Consider the following 26,195-nt stretch of genomic DNA (forward strand, 5'->3'; position numbering starts at 1 on the left):
GTTTGATGAATATACTCAATTGTAAGTATCGTTAGCAGTCTGGTAACCAGCAGTTAGCATATGTTAACTTGCCCTTGCACATTTGCTATGCAAGAGCTTTAAAGGGCTAGTAGACAGTTGATGATATGTTTCACCTTCCATTTTGCAAGCTTCAGTGCAAAGAAAGGTCTTATAAAATTCAGAGCAATTTTGCATTAAGAAACCTTATCACCTTTTTTATTATTATTATTATTATTAATAATAATAAAAATAATAATAATAAAAACTTTATCTAAAATATACCAATATATTCGGCAGCACTCTACAAATTAAAGACAGTATTTAACATTACAATGTGACAAAGAATTAACACATCAGACAATATGAGTGGGGGCCCTGCTCGTGAGAGCTTATAGTCTAAGAGGAAATGGGGAGACACAAGCTTATTTGGTACAATGGGTCAGCCATCTTATAATAAAAAAGGTCATATAACTGAAACCTTTACTGTCACCTGTCTCTTTTTCTCCATGTCTTTATACACAAACGAAATCTTTATATAATAAGAGTGAACTTTAGCATCTTTATGGCCACAATACCGGAACACCCTGTCATTTGGTGTTAATCCAGTGTCAAACACTGTACGGTTATCTCAGTGTGGGTATTACAGCAGTAAACTGATGCTAGAACGCAGCAATAAAATGTTCCTGTAAGGTTGGAGTGACTTTCACAGACAGACTGGAAGAGAGAACTTCACAGCCCACCAAGCAATGATTTAGTCTGCTGTGTAATAGTGTTATTTCATATTACTGTAATTTCTACACCTTGTACGTAAGTAAAAGAACCTATATCCATATTTACCTGAAGGACAATGGTCCTTTGAAGCCACAAATATGGACATGCACATCAATGATGATAAGGGTCTTCTCTTCAAAGATAAAAAAGCTCAGGCCACACTAGTCTATAAAATTGTTACTCCACTGAACCTTATAGCTCTGTTACGGAATAGACATAATAGACACTTATCAAATACACTCCTATAAAGAAGGCCTTTAGCTTGATGAGGTCCGTATTTGCAGGAATGTAGTGTATGGTCTAAAGTTAACGCAGAAGGATTATTTTGTTTATCAACTTGGCTCCTGTGGATATGAGTTTAAAGGGATTTTCCCAAGAACATAATCTTGTATAAAGTTGTAGACGACTAAACATGAAACATTTTTTAAAATATGAACAAAAAATTTAGCAGTGTTTTAAAGGTTTTCTGTAACCATCTTAGTAGTGGCGGACTTTTGTTTTGATCAATTGCCAATGGATACGACCATGACTGAAGGTCTGGTCTGTGGTCTGACAGTTGTCAGAAATGTAGTCATGATTTCTGTATTTTGTCCAGGTTATCAGCCAAGGTTACTACATGTATGAAAATATGACCTAACCAAAATCTGGAAATCATGGCTTGGTTTCTGATGGGTGCCAGACCATAGAAAGTTGCGATGCTCATGGTCCTATCCATTGGCAACCAATCAAGAGAAAAGACTGTCACCGCTAAGGTGGTTAAAGAATATCTGTAAAAATCAGCAAAATTTTTAATTTTAACAGCTGCTTTTGTACCTGCTATAGACTAGCTATTGAGTTAGCCAAATCAGTACTAGAAGTCCACACATTGCTCAGCTGAGTGGCCGTCACTTAGATGACAACCAGCTACTTGAAGAAGGGACCTTCTACAGTGGAAAACAAATTACAGGCTACCCAAACCAAGTTGAGTCAAGTCGATCTGATACTATGCAGTGAAAAAATGGCTAAAACGTCTAGCCCTACTTTGTTGTAGCTTGGTTATTAGTTGCTTTTATTTTTATTTCATCCCACCATTGTTTCATGAAGTAGACAATATTTGTAATTTCTATACTTTTTACAGCGTGAGCTTGATGGAGTTTGTTTTAAAAAAAGAAACATATTATAAAGCATATACAAAGAATAGGATTTCTAACACATGAGGCAAACATTTATATTGCAAACTTAGATCGCAGCCCGATGAAATGTCCCTGTGATTTGCTGTATGCACTTAGCATTTAAAATATCAAACACGCTGAGTCTTTTCGGTGTCTGAGCCTTGTGGTAGCAAGCAAAGTCTAAGCCTCTACTGACAGAATCAATGCCACCCTCAGAGTTGTGTATTTTGGACACAAATCCCAATGAAATTTCTATCATATAACCTAGATTAGTCATTGGATTACCTTGGTTTGGTCTATTACATATCTCTGTTTCAGAAGCGCAGAGTGTGTGTGTGTGCCTGTGTGCTGTGGTCAGAAAAGCTAGCCAGAGACACATGTGCATTTGCTGTCATTTTGAGAATCATGTGTAGTAAAAATAGTATAAAACAAAATGTATTTCAGCTATCCGTTCCATTCCATCAAGCCAAGAAGCATTGGATATATTGATTTTTTTTTCCTGGAGTACATTATAGACAGTTTAGTTGTTTATAGGGAAGCAGTACTTTGATGGCGGTGAAAAATTTCTTCCACAATAGTAACTAAAGGGAAAACTTTTAATTGGCTGTCCAAAAATATAAAATACTAGTAGAATACCTGTGGCTTCACTCGCGGAAAATCTGTTGAATTGTTGGTTATGCTAAAGTAAAATTTTCAGTATCACACTGAAATTGACATTTTCAGAGCTACAGTAAAAAAATTTTTCCACTTTACATTTTTATTATTTTGGCATTTTACTAATTTGTCGGAACATTGATGTGAACAACTTTTTTTTTTTTTTTCATTTCAACATTTTTATTGATTTTACATATTCAATACATATTATGTAGTATAAACTATTACAACTATTTTTTTAACTATTTTTTGTCAAGAATTAAAATTTATGCACCTTGCATAAACATATAAAACATTTACACCCAATTAACAACAGTGATGGGGAATCTTTTAGAGACCGAGTGCCCATACTGCAACCCAAAACCCACTAATTTATCGCGAAGTGCCAACACGGCAATTTAAACTTAATACTGTGCGGATCTACAATTGCGGACAGTTACGGACCCACAAATTACAGTCATGTGAATGGGGCTTTATAAAGCTTTCAATAATACAAACAACTTTGTACTGAAATGTAAATCTCTCTGCATTTAGTACTTTGAACAATTAGTGTTCACTATTTACATCGCACAGGATCTGTTTTATAGTGACCGTGCAATGTTATTACATCTTGTACTAATATCACGTCTGCTATGAAACAGATACTGTGTGATATAAATAGTGAGGGGACCCCAGACAGTATTATATGGTCCGCAGTGGCCCCCTTACAGTATTATATGCTCCACATTAGGCCCACCACACAGTATTATATTCTCCACAGTACCACAGTAGCCCCCCACAGTGTTATATGCTCCACAGTAGGCTCACGCACACAGTATTATAAGCTCCATAGTAGACACACAAAGGATTATATGCTCCACAGTGGCACCCACACACAGTATTATATGCTCCATAGTAGCCACACACAGTATTATATGCTACTCAGTACTCTCCCCCAGTATTATATGCTCCTCATTATCCCCCACGCACAGTATTATATGCTCCTCAGTACGCTCTTCAGTATGACTGACTGACACACTCACTAACACACACTCACACTCTCACCCTTGAAGAGCCGCCGGTGTCCACCTCCTTTTGACTGCGAGCACTGATGACTCACATCATTGTGCCTGCATCGGGGCAGAGGTCAAACTCTGCAGTCAGTATAGGCCGCGGTCGCACAGTCTGCGGCCTACACTGACAGCTTTCATCTGTATGTGCATTTGCACATACAACTGAAGGCAGCAATCGCTCATCAACAGGGAATCCTGTTCGCGTGCCATAGGTTCGCCATCACTGACATAGTGCAACCCTTCTGCCCTCCCTCCAGTGTAATCTATAAGTAGTTCGCGGACAAAAGAGTAAAATTGGTTTACAGTTAAACAACTATCTATTGTAGGACTTCAGTGATGAAAGCTCCCTGTATAGTAAGCAATACTGACAATCTTACTATGAAGCAGTTTTCGCCTGACCAATATTGCTGCTCAGTATGGCTGCTTGCACACTAAAGTAACACTACAGCCGGACCGTGGATTCTACAGCTTCATAGACTTCTATGGAGCCTGCAAAATTCACAGCTTTGTGTACAAATAAGTCTATGGAACTGCCAAATCCATGGCCCAGAGGCCTGTGAAAAATACTGTAGTGTGCAAGCACCCACTAAGGATACCAGACATGTTTTGTCAGTGCATGCGTGTATGTGTGTGTGCGCGCGCGCGCATATGATCCATGTGTATGTATGCTTCTGTGCATGGACATGTGTGGTCCGTGTATATGTATGCGTGTGTGTGATCCATGTGTGCATACACGTGTGTGGTCCTTGTATATGTATGCATGTGTGAGTGCAAGCGTGTGATCCATGTGTAAGTATGCGTGTGCATGCACGTGTGCGGTCCGTATGTGCACATGTGATCCATGTGTTTGTGCGTGTGCAGTGCAAGTGTCCATGCGTCTGGTAGTTGTGTGTGAGTACGCAAGTGCTATGTTCGTCCGTGTGCATAGTGTGCATCCATCTGAGTGTGTTTGCGTGCGTGTGTGGTGTGCATGTTGTATTTATGAGGTGTTGTTGTGTTATGTGTGGGGTGGTGTTTGTGTTGTGTATGTCTAGAGTGGTCTGGTGTTTTTGTGGTGTATTATGGCATTTGTGTGGTGTTGTGCTTGTGGGGTGGTGTATGTGTGCTGTCTGTATGATGTTTATATGGTTTTTGTGAAATGTTTGTGTGTTGTGTGTGGTGGTGCGGCCCCTTTAGCAGTGACTCTTTGGCACCGTCACTATAATCCGTCCCTGTCAGTCACAACTGTTGTTTTCCCCTCACACTTTCACTTTCACATTCCCCTTTTATATGTATAGGGCATAACTTTGGGGGCCCCAATCTCATGACGGGGGGACGCTAGCGAGATATAACGTGCGCAGTATTCTGCTCCTGTGGGTGGAAAGGGGGCGTGCCAAATTTCACCAAAATTGGGCAGGAACTGTGGATTTGTATAGAGTGGAGTACTACAGATTTTGAGATATATATATATATATATATATATATATATATATATATATATATATATAGATAGATAGATAGATTCCAAGTCTGTGAGTTTCTCAAAGCAGACCAGTCTCCGAAATACAGTTTTATAGGTAATAAAAAATTATTTTGGATACATGTTGGAAGATTGTAAACAGGGCTGCGTTAACCATAGAATAAATGGTGTATCTCCACTATACCCTCAACCAATCTGTATTGAGCAGGGCAGTCCTGCATTTCCATGCTGTCTTTCTGTTCCAGTGAGCATGTAGCAATTTTAACACATCTGCATCCTTAGTATGAAGATAAAGTTGAATACAGTGGTCAAGCAGGGAGCTATCTGCTCTGTGCTCCACCATTCAGGTTATAGCTGATGATATCTGTGACATGGCGGTGCAATGAGTGCTGAGCTGGAGACTTTACTACAGCCAGAGCCTGCAGGCAACTCTGTGGAAACAGGGTCAGATGAATAGAACTTTTTTTTAAATGATTTTTATTCTTCGTTTATAATACATACCTCCCAACCGTCCCGATTTCCGCGGGACAGTCACGATTTGGGTGACATGTCCCGCGGTCCCGGTTGGAGGGAGGTATGTCCCAATTTCAACTCAGATCTGCATCCAGAGGACGCAGATCTGAGTTGAACACATATGCGGCTGAAGGAAGGAGCTGACACAGGTCAGCTCCCCCGCTTTGCCGCTGCGCGCCTCTCTCCCTGACACATGCGGCTGAAGCGAGGAGCTGACCTGTGTCAGCATCTCGCTTCGCTGCTGCCGCCGGCTCCTGGCTTGTAGACGCGATGTGACAAGCCAGGAGCCGGCGGCAGCGGCGAAGCGAGGAGCTGACACAGGTCAGCTCCTCGCTTCAGCCGCATGTGTCAGCGAGAGAGGCGGGCAGAGAGCGGCGAGGGAGCGGAGGAGAAGGTAAGTTTAATGTGGAGGTGGAACGTGAATCTGGGGGCAGATGAAGGAGAGGACGGTATGACAGTGGGGGCAGAGATGGAGAGGACGGCATGACACTGGGGGCAGAGATGTGGGGACATGAATCTGGGGGCAGAGATGGAGAGGACATGAATCTGGGGGCAGAGATGTGGGGACATGAATCTGGGGGCAGAGATGGAGGGACATGAATCTGGGGGCAGAGATGGAGGGACAGGAATCTGTGGGCAGAGATGGGGGGACATGAAACTGGGGGCAGAGATGTGGGGACATGAATCTAGGGGCAGAGATGGGGGGACATGAATCTGGGGCAGAGATGGGGGACATGAATCTGGGGGCAGAGATGGGGGGACATGAATCTGGGGGCAGAGATGGGGGACATGAAACTGGTGGCAGATGAAGGGTGTATATGAAACTGGGGGAGAGATAGAGGGGGGACATATAATTTACGGGTGACTGTAGGAGGATTATACTGTGTGCGGGCACATGAAAAATTAACGAGTGGGTGGAGTCAACACAAAAGTGGGCGGGGCTAAATTTGCTGCGGCGCGCTACGCGCGCGCCGCACATTTTGTCCCTCTTTCGGTTCTTCAAAAGTTGGGAGGTATGTATAATATATTCATTGAATGGTCATGTGGGGGACTACTTGTGGGGACACTATATTGTCTGGGACATTTGGAAGGACATTATGTATATATAGAGGCCTACTATTATGTTAAAACGGACCTGATTGTGAATTTCTTTACTTTGCACATCTCCATTTATTTCCTCTCAATAATGAATGTCATCAAATTGGCAAGACTAGCTGTCCTGACTCTCCCAATAGCAAATAAGCAGCAAGTGAGAAGTATTAGACATGTTGGATTTCAAGATAGCCCTTTTTTTTAAAAGGAATATGAGTCATCATCCGATGCGTCTAGCAGCAGCTCATTCCCATACCAAGTGTGCATGTGTGTTATGGAATAGATGCAATCTCATTCTTATGACTTCTACCTGCTCTTCATTGATAACGCTTCCATATGAAATCATAATGCTTAGCGCAATCGGTTGATGTAAATGCCACTCATAGCAATATTTACAGGACAGTGCTGCCAAACACATGCATGTGGCTAGGCAAGACGGTCTTTGCTCCTCACTTCCAGCAAGTAACATCCTGATAAGTTATCATGTAACCCTCACCACATAATTTCCCTCTACTATTGATCGTTCATTGGTGGTCCATTTTGGTGGTCTTGTACAGTACATTGTCTAGTGTTTTGTAGCACTTTCTATGAAGAATTCCCTGTTCTAACATTAGTACCACTCATCCTGCATACAGGAAAAGTTCACTTGTTGAAAGGAATGCAACTAAATACAACATGGATTGTGTGTCTGTCAAAATAGACAAAAGATACAGCATGTACATTAATTTACCATTTATTCTGTCCATTAAAAAAAAAAAAAAAAAAAGACTTGTGTAGAGTGTAAATACAGCCTTAGGCTCTGGAAGCAATATCTATAATTCTGTGTTTTAGATACACAATATAGCAGTAAATACTCTTAGGCAGGGTTCACACAGAGAATTCTGGCTCGTCATTTAGTACGTAGACACCGCGGGAGGATTTGCGGGCCGTATACGCTCCAATTGTTTTCAATGGGAGCTGGTACCGTACACGCGGCGCCGCCGCAAAATCACGGCTGCAGAATAGCGCCGCGTGTACGGTACCGGCTCCCATTGAAAACAATTGGAGCGTATACGGCCCGCAAATCCTCCCGCGGCATCGACATACCAAATGATGAGCCAGAATACTCCGTGTGAACCCGGCTTTAGGGGTTGTTCATTTCTGCGCCCGGGAGTCCGTTCTGCAGGTTTCCGTTTCCTGCACAAAACAGGGGCAGGAGACGGAAAGCTGCCGGCATGTTTCAATCCCATTCATTTGAATGGGCTTGAAAAGTCTCCAGCCGTGTGCATCGGTTAGCATTTTATGCTCTCTGCTGAGAAACCGTTTTTTTTTTTTTTTTTTTTTTTTTAAACCAAACACAGAGTCAGACATGCAGTACTCTGTTGTGTCCGGTTTAAAAAAAAAAACAGTTTTGCCACGGTGCACATAAAACGCTCAACGGCGCTCACAGCCGGACTCGGCATGACAGGTTTCCGTCTTCTGCATGCAGAAGACGAAACCTGAGAACAGAGTTCAAGCGCTGGTGTGAACCCAACGTTACCTGTCCTAAGAACATGATCATTTGGATGTCATGAGGTGAAGCTAGCAAGGCATTAAATTTAGTTACAGAGTTCCCATGTACCTGATCTCATTTTTTCATCCATCACTTTTACCATTGTGTCATAGTGTTGACTTATTTCTAGCCTAGTGATTGTAGCTGCATTGCTGTATGACACGTCTGGCAGGACTTGTAGCAATGTGCCTATACATGTGCTGTAGCAAGGTTCATATGCAAGACTTTTGTTCATTTTCATAAAAAAAAAAAACCCTGCAGTTATATCTTAATTCAAGAGAAACCGCAATCTGCCTGTATGCCGGTGGAAGACGTTATTTACCTTCATAAATGGTGCTGTAAATGAGCACCATTGATTTTCCCTCTCTACTACTGTAGACATGATTGATTTTCTTTGGCACTCCTTTAGTGTCTATGTAGATTTCCTTTGCACTTGGGGTTTGATTTTGAACTTGTACGAAAACGCTTGACACAGACGACACAAAATACACAGAAGCTGCTTAATATTTTTCTTTAATCATTTTGTGTTAAACATTAACAAGATTAACACGAAATCTACCAGGGGAATTGTAAAGAATGGACTATTTTCAACCAATATGTCTAGAAAAAGAACAGTTCAATACACGCAGGTTTCCGGAAACTCAGCACTTTTTACACTTAAGAACAACATTGCTCATGAGATAAGAATACCGTTACAAAAACTATACTCACATATTCAATTCTCTACCGCTCCAATGCTTTTTTCTGATCTTTATTTAACAGCCTTCAGTGATGACGTGCCACACTTGTGCACAGGATATCTGCAGCCAGTCGCTGTCTTGTGCTGTACATGTTAGAAAGTGCCTAGGAATGGCGGGGTCTCATGACAAACTTTTGACATGGCCCCCCCAGCAGGTAATGGCCAATTAAAAGAAAAAAAAAGAATCTGCAGCGGCTGCCTCCAGGCCCCCTAATGTCCCGGACCCTGTGGCAGCCGCTACTACTGCTACCCTGATAATTACGCCCCTTCGTGTTAGCATCACAACTGAGGTCAGTGATTGACTATAGCAGTCGTGTGTATATATAGTACATCATCACCACAGGCCAGTAAAGAGAGATTGTCTGGGGAAACTGGGGTGTCAGCGGTGGGAGATTGAAAAGGTGAGGGCAATTCTGTTTTTGAATTGTTTTGAAACTATAAAATTGCTGAAAATTAATTTTTGCAAATTAAATCGGTTGCACAGTATACCGTATGTACTCGAGTATAAGCCGACCCGAATATAAGCCGAGGCCCCTAATTTTACCACAAAAAACTGGGTATAACTTATTGACTCGAGTATAAGCCGAGGGGGGAAATGCAGCAGCTACTGGAAAATTTCAAAAATTAAAATGGTCGGAGTTTTTGGGTGCAGTAGATGCTGGGGAAGGGGAGGGGGTGTTTTGGTTGTCTGTCTGCCCCTTCCCAGAGCTTGAGGACTGTTTTTCCTCCCCCACTTGGAATTCAGCCTAGCTGAATATAACATATCTGCAGTGCTCCTATTAACCCCTTCCCAACGGAACAGAAGCACTGTAGATCCCCTATATTCAGTAGACCGGGCACTCTCAGACACAGGGATACCAAATGTGTATGTGTTTCACGGTCATTTTCTACTTTTGTATGTATTCTAGGGAAAGGAGGGAGTAAGAACTTTTTTTTTTTTTTTTTAATCTTCTTTTTTTTGTACTATTTTATGGGAGATTCTATACATTAATATTGTAGCTGGTCATAGACCCCCCCCCCTCCTAAAATATATATATATATATATATATATATATATATATATATATATATATATATATATAGTGGGGCAAAAAAGTATTTAGTCAGTCACCAATAGTGCACGTTCCACCACTTAAAAAGATGAGAGGCTTCTGTAATTTACATCATAGGTAGACCTCAACTATGAGAGACAAAATGAGAAAACAAATCCAGAAAATCACATTGTCTGATTTTGTAAGAATTTATTTGCAAATTATGGTGGAAAATAAGTATTTGGTTAGTAACAAAATTTCATCTCAATACTTTGTTATATATCCTTTGTTGGCAATGACAGAGGTCAAACGTTTTCTGTAAGTCTTCACAAGGTTGGCACACACTGTTGTTGGTATGTTGGCCCATTCCTCCATGCAGATCTCCTCTAGAGCAGTGATGTTTTGGGGCTGTCACTTGGCAACACGGACTTTCAACTCCCTCCAAAGGTTTTCTATAGGGTTGAGATCTGGAGACTGGCTAGGCCACTCCAGGAACTTGAAATGCTTCTTACAAAGCCACTCCTTTGTTGCCCTGGCGGTGTGCTTTGGATTATTGTCATGTTGAAAGACCCAGCCACGTTTCATCTTCAATGCCCTTGCTGATGGAAGGAGGTTTGCACTCAAAATCTCACGATACATGGCCCCATTCATTCTTTCATGTACCCGGATCAGTCGTCCTGGCCCCTTTGCAGAGAAACAGCCCCAAAGCATGATGTTTCCACCCCCATGCTTTACAGTAGGTATGGTGTTTGATGGATGCAACTCAGTATTCTTTTTCCTCCAAACACGAAAAGTTGTATTTCTACCAAACAGTTCCAGTTTGGTTTCATCAGACCATAGGACATTCTCCCAATACTCTTCTGGATCATCCAAATGCTCTCTAAGCAAACTTCAGACGGGCCCGGACATGTACTGGCTTAAGCAGTGGGACACGTCTGGCACTGCAGGATCTGAGTCCCTAGCGGCGTAGTGTGTTACTGATGGTAGGCTTTGTTACATTGGTCCCAGCTCTCTGCAGTTCATTCACTAGGTCCTCCCGCGTGGTTCTGGGATTTTTGCTCACCGTTCTTGTGATCATTTTGACCCCACGGGGTGAGATTTTGCGTGGAGCCCCAGATTGAGGAAGATTATCAGTGGTCTTGTATGTGTTCCATTTTCTAATTATTGCTCCCACAGTTGATTTCTTCAATCCAAGCTGGTTGCCTATTGCAGATTCAGTCTTCCCAGCCTGGTGCAGGGCTACAATTTTGTTTCTGGTGTCCTTTGACAGCTCTTTGGTCTTCACCATAGTGGAGTTTGGAGTCTGACTGTTTGAGGGTGTGCACAGGTGTCTTTTTATACTGATAACAAGTTTAAACAGGTGCCATTACTACAGGTAATGAGTGGAGGAAAGAGGAGACTCTTAAAGAAGAAGTTACAGGTCTGTGAGAGCCAGAAATCTTGATTGTTTGTAGGTGACCACATACTTATTTTCCACCATAATTTGCAAATAAATTCTTACAAAATCAGACAATGTGATTTTCTGGATTTGTTTTCTCATTTTGTCTCTCGTAGTTGAGGTCTACCTATGATGTAAATTACAGACGCCTCTCATCTTTTTAAGTGGTGGAACTTGCACTATTGGTGACTGACTAAATACTTTTTTGCCCCAATATATATATATATATATATATATATATATATATATATATATATTTTGTTGTTGTTGACTCGAGTATAAGCCGAGGGGGGCTTTTTCAGCACAAAAACTGGGCTGAAAAATTCGACTTATACTCGAGTATATACGGTACATCGCTGAATTCAGTTGGTACAGGGCTTCGTAAATGGGTTTTGCCAGGACACTTGTGCAGATACAGTACATTCTGTATTGTGTTTTATTATTGCATTTTTACATGCATTTAAAAATATATTTGATATTATCCAGGTGTAACCTCCCCCCACTGATCTCTTATCGGTGGTCTATCCCCACCCAGTGATAGATCATAAATTGGAAGAAGTTGCATACCCCTTTTAAGCTTAACTAAACTTTCAAGCAACTTTTCGTTTTCTGGCTGATTTTGTAATTGATAAATATTGTAATTTTTGAAGGTTTTTTTTTTACACTTTGATGCACATGCCTTCTACTACATTTGGCACAACTGTTGACTGTCCGTCCTCCACAAATTGCCGTCTGTGACAGCTTTTTGCGTTCTAACTATGTCAATTTTTGGCATGAATTATAGCAAACCTGTCAGGCCATGGCAGTCTCTGCCCTCATGCTAAACTCCATTTACTTTACTCATCACTTTTTTAAATTGGCAAGAAAAATGTAAGGCTTTTTTTTTTTTTTTTTTTGGCAAACAGAACTGCAAAGGTGGGGGATGATGCATAGAAGTCAGTATCAGAAATGGCAGCCTCTTGGATAATGCTTTCCCTAACAACTGGGAGGACAGTCCAACTAGAGGTAGGCCAAGTGAGTCAGGGGTTATAGGGAACTCTGTAATCAAGAACATGGATGGAAAAATTTGTCGGCAGGATCGCCTCAACTGAATGGTTGGCTGTCTCCCTGGTGACAAGGTTCGGTATGTAATGGAACAAATGAAAAGGTTTTGGGGAGTTGTTGGGGAAGACCCAGATTTTGTATTCAATGTGAGTACCAATGACATTACAAATGGTAGGTAGAGACACATTAAGAATAATTTTAGAGAACTAGGTTCCAAGATGAAGGAAAGAACCTCCAAGGTTGTATTATGTAGAATACTGCCTGTGCCATGTGCTACTCAGGAAAGGCAGCAGGAGCTTAAGGAGTTAAACACACAGCTCAAGTCTTGGTGCAGGGAAGAAGCATTTGGTTTCCCCAGTCGACACTGGGCTGACTTTTCAAGCTGTTTTCCACAGATAACTTGTACCTGAATGGAAGGGGGTCTGTTGTAATTGGAAACAGAATTCTAATGGTAGCAGAGCATTTAAACTAGGATGGGGGGCGGGGGGGCAAGCAAACATTACAGCGGTAGATAGGTCAGAGAGGGAACTAACTGTAGTGGTGGGTGGAGAAGTGGATTGTGGTGGTGGGATTAGAACAGTTGATAAGTAGATCCATTTGTGATATCCAGACAGTATACAGGAATCTGGTCATAACACTTCAAGAATGCACATTTTTGGAAATGAATGTGTTAACTTGGATGGCAAATTAAAGTGTTTGTTAACAAATGTCAGAATCCTAGCAGACAAAGTGAGGGAGCAGGAGAGAGGAAAACACCAATGTGACTACATTCCTTACATGGTTGGGCTGTTGACATTCAACGCTCATTTGCAAAGACAGGGCTAAAAGGAAGAAAGGTGGAGTGTGTGTGTATGTCAGAGTTGGCATGAAATTGAGCGTGAAAGAGGCAAATGTGGGTGAAGATTGTGAGGCTGTGGAATCCTTGTGGGTGGAATTACATAAGGACGTGACCACTGATAAAATACTTTTTGGGATCATCTGTAGACTCCCAATATAACTGAGGAGTTAACAAATTGAGTGGGTGGCACAGGCGGGTACAGTGGTTGAAGTAACACGTTGAGTGTTTATAAACCCCAAGCTTCTGAAAGAACATGTGTGCTGGGGTTTTCTACTACATGACTGCATGGGTTGGAGAACCCTTCCATTGAGCATGACATGAGAGCAAAGTGCGGTACCATTGTTGCTACAAAATTCTAGCAAATGTGACCTTTATTGAATAACCACATTAATGGAAACTATTTCTCAGACAGGCACTATATGTTGTTTGCAGTATAAGAGATTAGGCTCTGATTACTTTTTAGTTGGCCTTTTTGTCATATTTGTAAGAAAAAAGTAGCATGGGGTGCAGCACTATTTTTGACTCTGGCAGACATTGTGATGGAACTCGACAAACCTTATTAAAAGTCAGAAGGGCTATTGAGTGCCATTGGTGTCCATCATACGTCGGATCTGCCATGGTGTGAATTCCTTTTTTTTTCTGCTCTTGCGACTGAATATAAGACCAACACAGATGTCAACTAGGTCTACGTTGGACAATATTGGCAATGCCATATTACATTAAGATTTGCTTCTAGTTTTATAAATAGGTCTGATAGCATTAATGTTTAGTTATTTTTATAGTCTGTTATGTTATGTTATTTCTCTGTTCTTTCAAGAGGTGCCCTCCAATCTCTGCTGTGTTTGGCTCTAGGTTAAGGGTGCATCTTGTTAACGTTCCTTGCCCATGTGCCAGTTCCACGTTAATATAAAATATGTTCTGTCTTTTTAAACACACTGCCTCCGAGAAGCTTTCAATCTCTTCTAAATATTGTCCATTTAGTGGCCCTATGAGAAGTTCTATATCACAACTGGGAGACATTTGTACGCTTTTTCGGTAACAATATTTTGTAGTTTTATGTAAAGAGCAGCACTGTGCCTGTGGACCTTTTATAGCGAACACAAATATTCAGCATGTACTTGCCTCAGTCACATTCCTTTCATATGGGAGCAGCGCTACATCTTATCTGAGAAGCTGTCTCTGAAGATGAAGAGGGATGCGTCTTCAGCTGTATTTTGGTGTAATAACTTTGTAAACATTACAAGATTGCATCTGCAGACTTTGCATATCATACAGTAGCAGAGCAGAACTTTGTGTAATTATTCTGATTGTATTTTATTATAATTCCCCTTTAAGTCTGTAATTTTAGAATAGATATTTTTGAAAGGCTGTGGGAATATTAAGCATATTGTCAGTCTCCTCGATGGCTGGTATAATTACAAGCAGCTTACACAATGCTTAGGGAACAATTCGCTGCCAGTGTAATGCGAACGCTTTTTCCCCTTCAACGCTTATTGGAATATATTTATAATTACACGTTTTCGATAGGAATTTAACATGGCATCAACTCTAATATGCAAACGCAGTGATCACCATACTAGTAAATGAGCAGATTTTACAAAGTTCAACTCTGGCTTCCCAGCCTCACAACATCAACTAAATAATGTAAATTAAAACCAAACATTAACAGATTCTCATTTTGTGTAAGAGGCTGTACTTGGCAATTAAGAGATGAATCTCAATGTGTCTCTCGATGCTGATGGTTATCGTTGACACTTGTCACAATTCCCAAGTGCACTACGGTCTTAAAGTAATGCATTCACTACTTGCTCAACGCACTGTAATAGAAGGATATGGAAAACTCTTTCGCATGCAGGGAAAATGAGGAACGCTTCCATAAAGACTAAGATTTTAATAATAAATCAAGCTGCGCTAAGGTTAAAGTTTAGTTTTTTCCAAAAGCATAATTCTCTTAACATCCTGGAGTCTGTGCGGCCTGGTATCACTGTTTGCAGATCATGCATGTGTACATGTCAGAAAAAGGTCAACCGTTTGGCATATCAGAAACCTTTGGGATATGGGGGAAAAATCAATTTTAATTAGGACTCCGGTAGCAGACCTTATATACCTCAGTACACCTCCAGGCACTCAAGGACATTTAAGATAAATTGCCACAGAAGTATTTTCAAGCAGTGAAAAAGCTTGACAAGGTTCTGATCAGATAAAATAGTTTAATAACAATCTTACAACCTACAAGACCATTTCAGAAAGACATTTTTTGTAATTCTGATTTCACAGAGGAAAACACATTTTTTTCCTCTGTTTCTTTAGCTATTGATCTTTTTCTTTCTTTCTTTCTTTCTTTCTTTCTTTCTTTCTTTCTTTCTTTCTTTCTTTCTTTCTTTCTTTCTTTCTTTCTTTTTCTCTCTCCCTTCCTTCCTTCATTCCTTCCTCAAGCCTCTTGAATGACGTAAGGGACCGCTGAGGCCTGTGATTGGGTCCCTAAAATCACTCAGGAAGCTGAAAGAAGACTGAAGATGGCACCAGAAACAGCAGTGGAGCAAAGGAGATGAGAGGAACACAGGTTTTTTATGCTTGGTCACCTTCCATGGGTTTCCGCTAATTATACTCTGGTGTCGAAAGAAATCCCCAGGGAATAATAGCAGTTTCCGTTCAGACGTGTTTGATCTAAAAGCAATCGGCAGGTGAATAGGTCCCCATCGCCTCAATAGCTTTTACCCTGCAATCTCACCCCTTTGTTATAGAGGATATGATGAAACTAAAATATTTAGGAGTCTTTGCTGTCTGTCTTATAGCTGTCCATACTAATGACAGTACCAATGATAGCGCTTAGGTAGTCAGTCACACCCTGCAGAGGGGACAACATGGCTGCCAATGCTAATGTGCCATCCGTATGGAAAACAGCATAGGGTTCTGCTCTGAGGTCTCTAGATAGTTTGTGAATTGCTGCATAATTGTACATTAGTATAAATATTAGGGTTGGGCAATTCATTGAAAATAATCTAAATTGAAACTCAGTTCATGTAACCGATGTGAACTTGCTCTAATCGATTATTTCAATTATTTTACATCCATGCCATCCTGTCTCACCCTGCCATTATCTAAAGGATATGTCAGTAAGGGAGCGTTCACACTACCGTCATTGTCCGACAGGTAGTGTCCGCTGCTAATGTCCGTTCAAAATCTTGCACGGACATTAGCAGTGGACACTAGCTGTGTCCGTGACATTTTTCATTCATTTAAATGGCGATCGGGTGCGTTGTTTTACACTCCGTGCCTGTCCTTAAGTGTCCGTTCCTAAAGATGTCCAACTTTTCAAGCGGACAGCAAAACCCGACATGTAGGTTTTTTCTGTCCACTTGAAAAGTCGGACATCTTTAGGAATGGACACTTAAGGACAGACACGGAGTGTAAAGCAACGCACCCGATCGCCATTTAAATGAATGAAAAATGTCACAGACACAGCTAGTGTCCGCTCCTAATGTCCGTGCAAGATTTTGAATGGACATTAGCAGCGGACACTACCTGTCGGATAATTATGGTAGTGTGAACGCCCCCTACTGTAGGCTATCCAGTCAGAATTACGGTTATGTGAATAAATGAAAGCAAAATTCAGTTGCATAGCATGGTGTATAAGTAGAGGGCATGGCATGTAAAAAGGGGAAGTGTGCTAAAATAATCCTTCATTAATTTTAATAGAGGTAAAATGTTCAATTAATCGTGATTTAAGTTTGGGTCATAATCACTCGGCCCTAAATAAGCAGGATATCTACTCTATATTTCTGGAATTATATTTTCTCTTTACCTCTCCTTTTGTGAGTATGACATTAAAAAAATAAAATAAAAGTAGTGGACCCAACGTCCTTAATAAATTCTGCTTTGTGACTCTTCTTTTTTCATTTTAACCTGGTTAAAGGAATCTTAAGCCCTCATAATATTTTGTATTTCAATGAGGAGATTAGTTAAGATTTAAATTTGAAAGACGTTTAAAGTAGAAACTTAATCAGTTCAGGGTGACTTACCCTCCGAGTGATAAGAGAGTGCCGAGCACGCCACATTCTTTCAACATGAGCTGAAGCATTGTACTATATTATCAAATAAATGCCAGGTCACTTTGACCCTCTTAAAAGACAGAAAAATGGCACATGAAGCATGAATAATATGGCGAACTTGTATTTTTATCCATGTGACAACCAGCTGGTATTCTTCATCATTATGAAAATATTTTAAGGCAGTAGTAATAATAAGTAGAGATGAGCGAACACTAAAATGTTCGAGGTTCGAAATTCGATTCGAACAGCCGCTCACTGTTCGAGTGTTCGAATGGGTTTCGAACCCCATTATAGTCTATGGGGAACATATACTCGTTAAGGGGGAAACCCAAATTCGTGTCTGGAGGGTCACCAAGTCCACTATGACACCCCAGGAAATGTTACCAACACCCTGGAATGACACTGGGACAGCAGGGGAAGCATGTCTGGGGGCATAAAAGTCACTTTATTTCAAGGAAATCCCTGTCAGTTTGCGATTTTCGCAAGCTAACTTTTCCCCATAGAAATGCATTGGCCAGTGCTGATTGGCCAGAGTACGGAACTCGACCAATCAGCGCTGGCTCTGCTGGAGGAGGCGGAGTCTAAGATCGCTCCACACCAGTCTCCATTCAGGTCCGACCTTAGACTCCGCCTCCTCCGGCAGAGCCAGCGCTGATTGGCCGAAGGCTGGCCAATGCATTCCTATGCGAATGCAGAGACTTAGCAGTGCTGAGTCAGTTTTGCTCAACTACACATCTGATGCACACTCGGCACTGCTACATCAGATGTAGCAATCTGATGTAGCAGAGCCGAGGGTGCACTAGAACCCCTGTGCAAACTCAGTTCACGCTAATAGAATGCATTGGCCAGCGCTGATTGGCCAATGCATTCTATTAGCCCGATGAAGTAGAGCTGAATGTGTGTGCTAAGCACACACATTCAGCTCTACTTCATCGGGCTAATAGAATGCATTGGCCAGCGCTGATTGGCCAGAGTACGGAACTCGACCAATCAGCGCTGGCTCTGCTGGAGGAGGCGGAGTCTAAGATCGCTCCACACCAGTCTCCATTCAGGTCCGACCTTAGACTCCGCCTCCTCCAGCAGAGCCAGCGCTGATTGGCCGAATTCCGTACTCTGGCCAATCAGCACTGGCTAATGCATTGTATTGGCGTGATGAAGCAGTGCTGAATGTGTGTGCTTAGCACACACATTCAGCTCTACTTCATCGGGCTAATAGAATGCATTGGCCAATCAGCGCTGGCCAATGCATTCTATTAGCTTGATGAAGCAGAGTGTGCACAAGGGTTCAAGCGCACCCTCGGCTCTGATGTAGCAGAGCCGAGGGTGCACAAGGGTTCAAGCGCACCCTCGGCTCTGATGTAGCAGAGCCGAGGCTGCACAAGGGTTCAAGTGCACCCTCGGCTCTGCTACATCAGAGCCGAGGGTGCGCTTGAACCCTTGTGCAGCCTCGGCTCTGCTACATCAGAGCCGAGGGTGCGCTTGAACCCTTGTGCACACTCTGCTTCATCAAGCTAATAGAATGCATTGGCCAGCGCTGATTGGCCAATGCATTCTATTAGCCCGATGAAGTAGAGCTGAATGTGTGTGCTAAGCACACACATTCAGCACTGCTTCATCACGCCAATACAATGCATTAGCCAGTGCTGATTGGCCAGAGTACGGAATTCGGCCAATCAGCGCTGGCTCTGCTGGAGGAGGCGGAGTCTAAGGTCGGACCTGAATGGAGACTGGTGTGGAGCGATCTTAGACTCCGCCTCCTCCAGCAGAGCCAGCGCTGATTGGTCGAGTTCCGTACTCTGGCCAATCAGCGCTGGCCAATGCATCCCTATGGGAAAAAGTTTATCTCACAAAAATCACAATTACACACCCGATAGAGCCCCAAAAAGTTATTTTTAATAACATTCCCCCCTAAATAAAGGTTATCCCTAGCTATCCCTGCCTGTACAGCTATCCCTGTCTCATAGTCACAAAGTTCACATTCTCATATGACCCGGATTTGAAATCCACTATTCGTCTAAAATGGAGGTCACCTGATTTCGGCAGCCAATGACTTTTTCCAATTTTTTTCAATGCCCCCGGTGTCGTAGTTCCTGTCCCACCTCCCCTGCACTGTTATTGGTGCAAAAAAGGCGCCAGGGAAGGTGGGAGGGGAATCGAATTTTGGCGCACTTTACCACGCGGTGTTCGATTCGATTCGAACATAGCGAACACCCTGATATCCGATCGAACATGTGTTCGATAGAACACTGTTCGCTCATCTCTAATAATAAGCCAAAAAAAGGACTTATCCAAAGTACATGAAAACACTGGTGGTTAAATTGTGGTTAAATACGTTACATACAGTAGGTCAAATTTTCAGCATGGTTCCAGTCGCATTGATTTAACACATTGTACTTCTCAGTACATCGCTTTGTATATGATTTTTATGGATACTGTCTTTAATGTCATCTTACTATCTGAATAACTCCTATATACACCAGTACTCTGAATTTAAAGGCGTATTCCCATGTTAAACATTTGTCTAAGGCCCCACGATGCAAGCCGCAGGACTATGGTGGAAATGCACCATGTTTTTTATCTGCAGCGTTTTTCACAGAAAGTGCGCAGAGTTTTCCTTTATGGACTTTCTGCTCTTAGAATACCTATATGGAAAATGCCAGTGTTTCTGTAAATATAATTGACATGGATTAGCCACAATCCCGTCCACTTTGCAGGTAATGTAAAATGTGGTGGGTTTTTTTGCTACAGCGTTTCTGCAATGTTGGGCCTCAGCCTTAAGTGGGATTTCCAAAACTTACATGTCAGTGACCTACAGATGTAGCAGCCTTTAACTTGAATGTAATAACACACTGCTCACATCACTGTAAAGTCGGTCCCAAGCGTAAAATAATCATAAATCGTAGCCTCTATTGAATTAATAGATAATAGTCTAAATACACTAAGAAATAATGTCTGGCTAAAAGGGATTCATAACACGAGTCCAATTTGATCATGGGATTGATTACTTCACCGTGTTTGTATACTGGTGTGGATAGAAACCTAAAAACCTAAATATAGACTAGTAACTAGGTATATAACCAGTATGTTCAGGGGTGACTTTACACATTGCTGTCTCTTACAAAGGTCCGTGGATGAATAGCCACCAGAGCTGAAACTATGAGTGTGTGCCAACAATCAACTACACTGCCTCACAGGGATAAGGGAAATATACTGCCCCTCATAAAGAGTAGATGGATGTGTCTATGATATGATTATAGCCATCCAAGAATTGCAGTAGGACTAGTAAGCCAATTAGTATGACTGAGAGCGGGTTCACATCTGCAGTCATTCTCCAGTTTAGGCCATCCGTCCAGTTTCTGTCTTCAGCCCCGCAAAACTGGACAACAGACGGAAACCCAGCAGTTTGTTGTCAAACCCATTCACTTGAATGGGTTTGCAAAGGTGAGCACCTGTGAGCGTCCAATGCCTGTTTGCAGGGAAACCGTTTTTTTAACCAGACCCAAAGTCCTACATGTCTGACTTTGTGTCCGGCTAAAAAAAAAACAAGTGAATGCGTTTGAAAACAGACCACCGTGTTTCCGTCTCCTGTTCAGTTTCACGGGGCAGAAGATGGAAACCACCCAGATTGGCTAAACGAGAGACTGACCACATATGTGAACCGCCCTGACAGAATGGTCACCAGTTATCATACAAGAATGCCACTAGCGCCATTATGGTGACCACACTTTCTCCAAACAACTATTCAGTGCTACGCTGGCAGTGTAGTATGGAACCGCAAGCAACAACACTATATTGGCCACTATTTATGCCCTAAGGCTCTGGGAACTGCACGTTTTGCTGCAACATTGTAGACCTCTCAATCTACAATGCTGAACTCCATTGAATGACTGGGGGAAACGAGTAGAGCTGCTCCTTCATGTATATAAGGCTGCTGCCCCTTTCTTCCTATTTGCCATCCATATAGAAAGAAATAGAGGCTCCTTTTTTAGTGGGTCTACCCTATAATGCTAATGCTGCACTGGGTGGTTATTTTGACAAAGTATGACATAGATACAATGCTAAGGGCAGTGGCCATGACATACTGTACCTTATACATGAGTATTACGTTTTAGAAATTAGCAAAAACATGAATATTTTACTTAGCATTGGATTTCTTGGTTCTGATTTGTAGCCAAGCCAGTTGTGCACTGTGTATATAGCCATATTACTTGTAGTTGGTGGATTTATCAGGCATAAATCATAGAGTGATGTGTCCTTATTGCTATTAGTCAGGGTGTTATGTGAGGAGCTCTTGTTGGTGGCTGCTATAAGCTTCTTTTGTCATCCTTATTTCAGAGTCGTTGAATGAATTCTCACCTGCAGTTCTCTCTTACACACTTCCATTTCTTGGATAATTGCACCTATCATTTTTTGCCACATTTTGACATTTTATCTATGTTGTGAAAATTTCAAAGCTATAAAGACTAGTGGTATTAATCTTGTTTTTTTTTCCTATTTTGCATGTGTGCTTTTCTTTTCTTCCTGCCTGCGGTCTACTTAGTAATAAGTGAATGATATTGTGGTTTTCCTCCTGTTGGAATACAAATGTACCGTGTCAGTGCAGGGATACAATATTAAGAGCATATTAGTTATTCTTTAACTTATGCGCTTGTGTGGAAGCAGCCAATTTATTAATGTGGATCACTAAAGTATTGCAAAAGAAAAAGGTTGAGTGAAATTTGTTGCTGGTGGTGTTTGCGGTCTGCTCGTAATTGCTGGACATGGAGCGTGAATTGAATTCCCAGAAAATATTTACTTATCGGAAAGCTTTAACCCCCGACATGGGTAAGGCTGGCTCTGTATTTATACTAGCTGTTAGTAAATGTGGACAATTGTGGCATAATGGATGGTAGTAGATGCTGCTTGTATAGAAAGCTGGGGTATCGCCCTTGTTTGTGTAGACATCTCTCATAACCGTTTATTGCTTACTTGATACTCAGACTGCCCTCTGTTGCTACCTAGTAATGTCTGGAGGATATGGTGTACGTTGGAGACGTGTAGTTTTCTGAAAACGCTGTTGTCATATCTTATCCGTAAATTGGTCTAGAGTAGAGATGAGCGAGTACTGTTCGGATCAGCCGATCCGAACAGCACGCACGCATTGAAATGAATGGAAGCACCTGGTACTTCCGCTTTGACACCAGCCAGCCGCTTAACCCCCCGCATGCCGGCTACGTCCATTCATTTCAATGCGTGCGTGCTGTTCGGATCGGCTGATCCGAACAGTACTCGCTCATCTCTAGTCTAGAGGTGTCAGAGTAGTCATATATAAAGCTAATATATCTTGACAAGTGTGTTATAGCAAATGTATTCAATGAACTTCCTATATGGATTACGTTATGAAATCAGAAGTGTAACTGGTCCATGAACCTCAATGCCACAACTGTAACAGCACCCGCACTTCTTTTACCATGAATCATATATCATACAGGTGTTTATGTGGCAGCGTGGCCTTTAGGCCCCTTCTGGATGAAGATACAATGGTTACCTTAGCACCCCCTTTAGCTGAGCCTCTGCAGGTAGCTAGTTCTTAGAATGTAGTTGTGCTGAGGAACATGAATCAAGCCATTAGTTTCCCTATAGAACTTAATTTCCATATGTGAGATATCTGATTATTCTGTAGATGTCCTGTTTATATGAACATGAAACCACTCAGAACACGAGCGCTCACAGGTTATAAAAGTGGGCAGCAGAAATTTTAAGAGCAGTCAGAAATCTGCTTTGGTTGTATTTGTGATGTTACCCAGTGCTTTATCATGTTGTGACAACTTGAACTTTTACTTTAATTTTCCTTAGATCAACTCCACAACCAGATATGTGACTGAACTCACAATCATCTACTGGGGCTTTTTAGGCAATGGAGTTAACCCATACAAATTTTCTGCACTTGTAAAAGTGTTTTACAAAAACACTTTTACCTGTAAGGTTGCTAAGCATTTATTATTATTATTATTATTATTATTATTATTATTATTATTAATACATTTGTATTACAAGTAATAAAGCCTTGAAAAAAAGATGGAAAAAAATAACAATTTCAAGAACTTAATTGCATCCATTTTATTGTGTGTGATTTTTTTTCAATTTTTTTTGGATGATCTAAGTAGCGAAGCGGCCATAGACATCACTGACAGTGAATTATAATAAGGATTGTACCAGTCCTCGGAGGAAGTTGAATTCATCTTCTTCCAACACTACTAGATATTTCACCAGGCGAAGTGTCTTTTTACAGGATGCCTGTTATCCATGGCTGACAGACTGCAGCTAGCTCAAAGCTTTACCTAGAAATAAGAACAGCATATAAAGTCAGCCTTGTTTCTATTTTTTGTTGCCTTGTGCTTTTGACCATACTCCATAAACTTTCTCGGTGCTAGACCTTTTACTGATTTTCAGGAAATGTAATACATCACTTTAATCGCAGGGATATTTAGAGATTTGGCAGTTTTTTTCACTGTTTTCTAAATAACTGTATGATTTACAACTATTGCAACAGTTTGGACTTCACATCATGGCAAATTATGGAAGAGACTCATAGAAATATTAATTTGAGTTACTGTTAGACCAATAATGATTTTGTCTAATAACTAATCCATTGCTTGTAGATCTGTGCCTCTGTGTGTAGTTTACGTATACTCTTGCACATGAGCCATATTTGCCACAATCTGCAGTACAAAGAAATCTGCAATAGAAGGGTGACACGAGGAGCTAGTTTTATAGCTTGCTGTATAAAGCGAGGACAGTCCGTTGCTTTCAGCCTGTGCTTATCTCAGCACAAGTTCTATTAGATACACAGGAAGCCTAAAGATGATTAATGATTGTAGCTATCAATGTCTCCCAAATACGCAGCTCCATTTGCTTGTAGCATTATTTGTGTGCTCCGAGCTCCACTCCGATTTCATCATAATGCTGCCTAGATTATTAAAACCAAGGCTTTGCCATCTCCAATATCCTCTGGATTTTACTCCACTATACTTGGGTCAGTTACAGTACCGATCTTCACCACTGTCATCAGAAACTCCTGTACATTATATAGATAAATGTGCCGCAGTACCTCCATGCTGTTAGTTTATAACAAGATCTATGTGACTATTGCCAAGCACTAAACTACATTGTTTCACACATATTTGTTTAGCATGGTACAAGGATTCATTGCTATGGTGTTATTCCAGCTCCTTGCTTTTATTGGATAAAGAGAACATATACTTACTTTGAGTTCAGTTCAGCAAATGAGAAGGTCTTCTGCACCTAAAATGCTCTCTTAATAGATTGCATATATTTTTATGTTAATCTCACCGGCAAGATTGAAAATTCATGCTACAATGAATTTCACCGAGGAGCTGACAAGAAATGTTAATGTGCTGCTTTTCAATTACTTGTGGACAATGTAGAATATTGAAATCCAGCGATGAGAAAGGCTCCTGTGATTGTTTACAAATCACTGTCCAATGTGCTTTAGAAGTTGAAGGATGTGGCACATAATATCAGAGCACAAGGTCCCATCAATTATATTCTATACAAACCAAAGCAAGCTCTAAATGTCTTCTGTATGGGGCTGGGTTTACATGCTACTATCCATGCAGTGATTTTCTTTATAAAGGAGTGAACCAAATGGAACAGTGGGAGACAATACTATTCCCTCATGTGTTACATAAGTGTAACACGTCAGATTAATGTCAGTCGTAATGACAATGATTATCATCGAAATGCAGCTCGCAGCCAAAGTTACATTGTAGACCTAGACTAAAGCTACCATCAACAAACCACTTCTGTGCTTATCTTGACACAATGACTCATTTGCGTTCTCTTCTTTATCTTAGCACCATTCAAGTGAATTCGCTGTTGGGTTTTTTTTGCAGAAGAGCCCCTTTAGGCTGAGGCGCCACATTGCGGAAACACAGCTTTTTTGTTTGTTTGTTTCAGATTTTGTTTAGGTTTCTTGAGCCAAAGCCAACAATGGCTTCTAAGGGAATGAGAAATATATAGGAAGCCCTTATACTTCTATCTCCTGCTCAATCCATTCTTAGCTTTGGTTCAAAAAACCTCTACAAAATCTGCAATTAAAAAAAAGCTGCATTTCCGCAACGTGGGGCCTCAGCCTTAAGCACTTTCTAAATACTTCCCATTCTTTTTGTAGCCATTCTTGGCCCCAGCCTGAGGCTCCGTTCCCACGGAGTAATGCACTGCTCATTCTGACGCGTAAATACGTATCAGAATGAGTGCTGTAAAACAGAATTCCATTGACTTCAATGGGTGCCGTCTTACGCGCGCTACCCATTGAAATCAATGGGTTAAAAAGCCTCCCGTTGATTTCAATGTCAGATGTCAGAACAGATGTATTCTTATACTTATCATATGCACTGAACTATTGGATTTTCAAGGTTTGAGTCCAGCAGCCAAGTGATTTCTAGTACCCTACCCACAATGAAAGTAAGGCTTCATCCACATAAAGGTGTGCTTTGTCAGTATGTTAGCTGTGTTTTTCATGACTAGCAAACTGACCCATTATTTTCTATGTCCTTCATACAGAAACCTACGTATTATCATGGACCTGCTGCTATACACATTTGTGTACATTTAGCCTTAGAGCTTCCTATATACATAAAAATAAATGTACAGGCGCATATCTGATGTGACTGCACAGCAAAATAAAGACATCTGATCAGCAAGCAGAATTACTTCCTTATATTTACTGCAATGTGAATTTCCTAGTGTATGTGTGTTATTCACTTGCCATTCTGATGGGTCCCAACACTAAGCATTATGTGGCTCATTTACTGTCTTGATGACGGGA

The 26,195-nt window shown here is 41.3% G+C and overlaps 1 protein-coding gene across 1 annotated transcript in view; it reads left to right on the forward strand.

The window, feature by feature from the left end:
* The window catches only part of ASCC3 (activating signal cointegrator 1 complex subunit 3), a 454,027-nt gene that overhangs the window by 271,359 nt on the left and 156,473 nt on the right, over positions 1–26,195 (forward strand). The gene's annotated exons all lie outside the window — the stretch shown is intronic.

This window comes from Leptodactylus fuscus, chromosome 3 (assembly GCF_031893055.1).
Source record: "Leptodactylus fuscus isolate aLepFus1 chromosome 3, aLepFus1.hap2, whole genome shotgun sequence".
NCBI classification, from domain to species: domain Eukaryota; kingdom Metazoa; phylum Chordata; class Amphibia; order Anura; family Leptodactylidae; genus Leptodactylus; species Leptodactylus fuscus.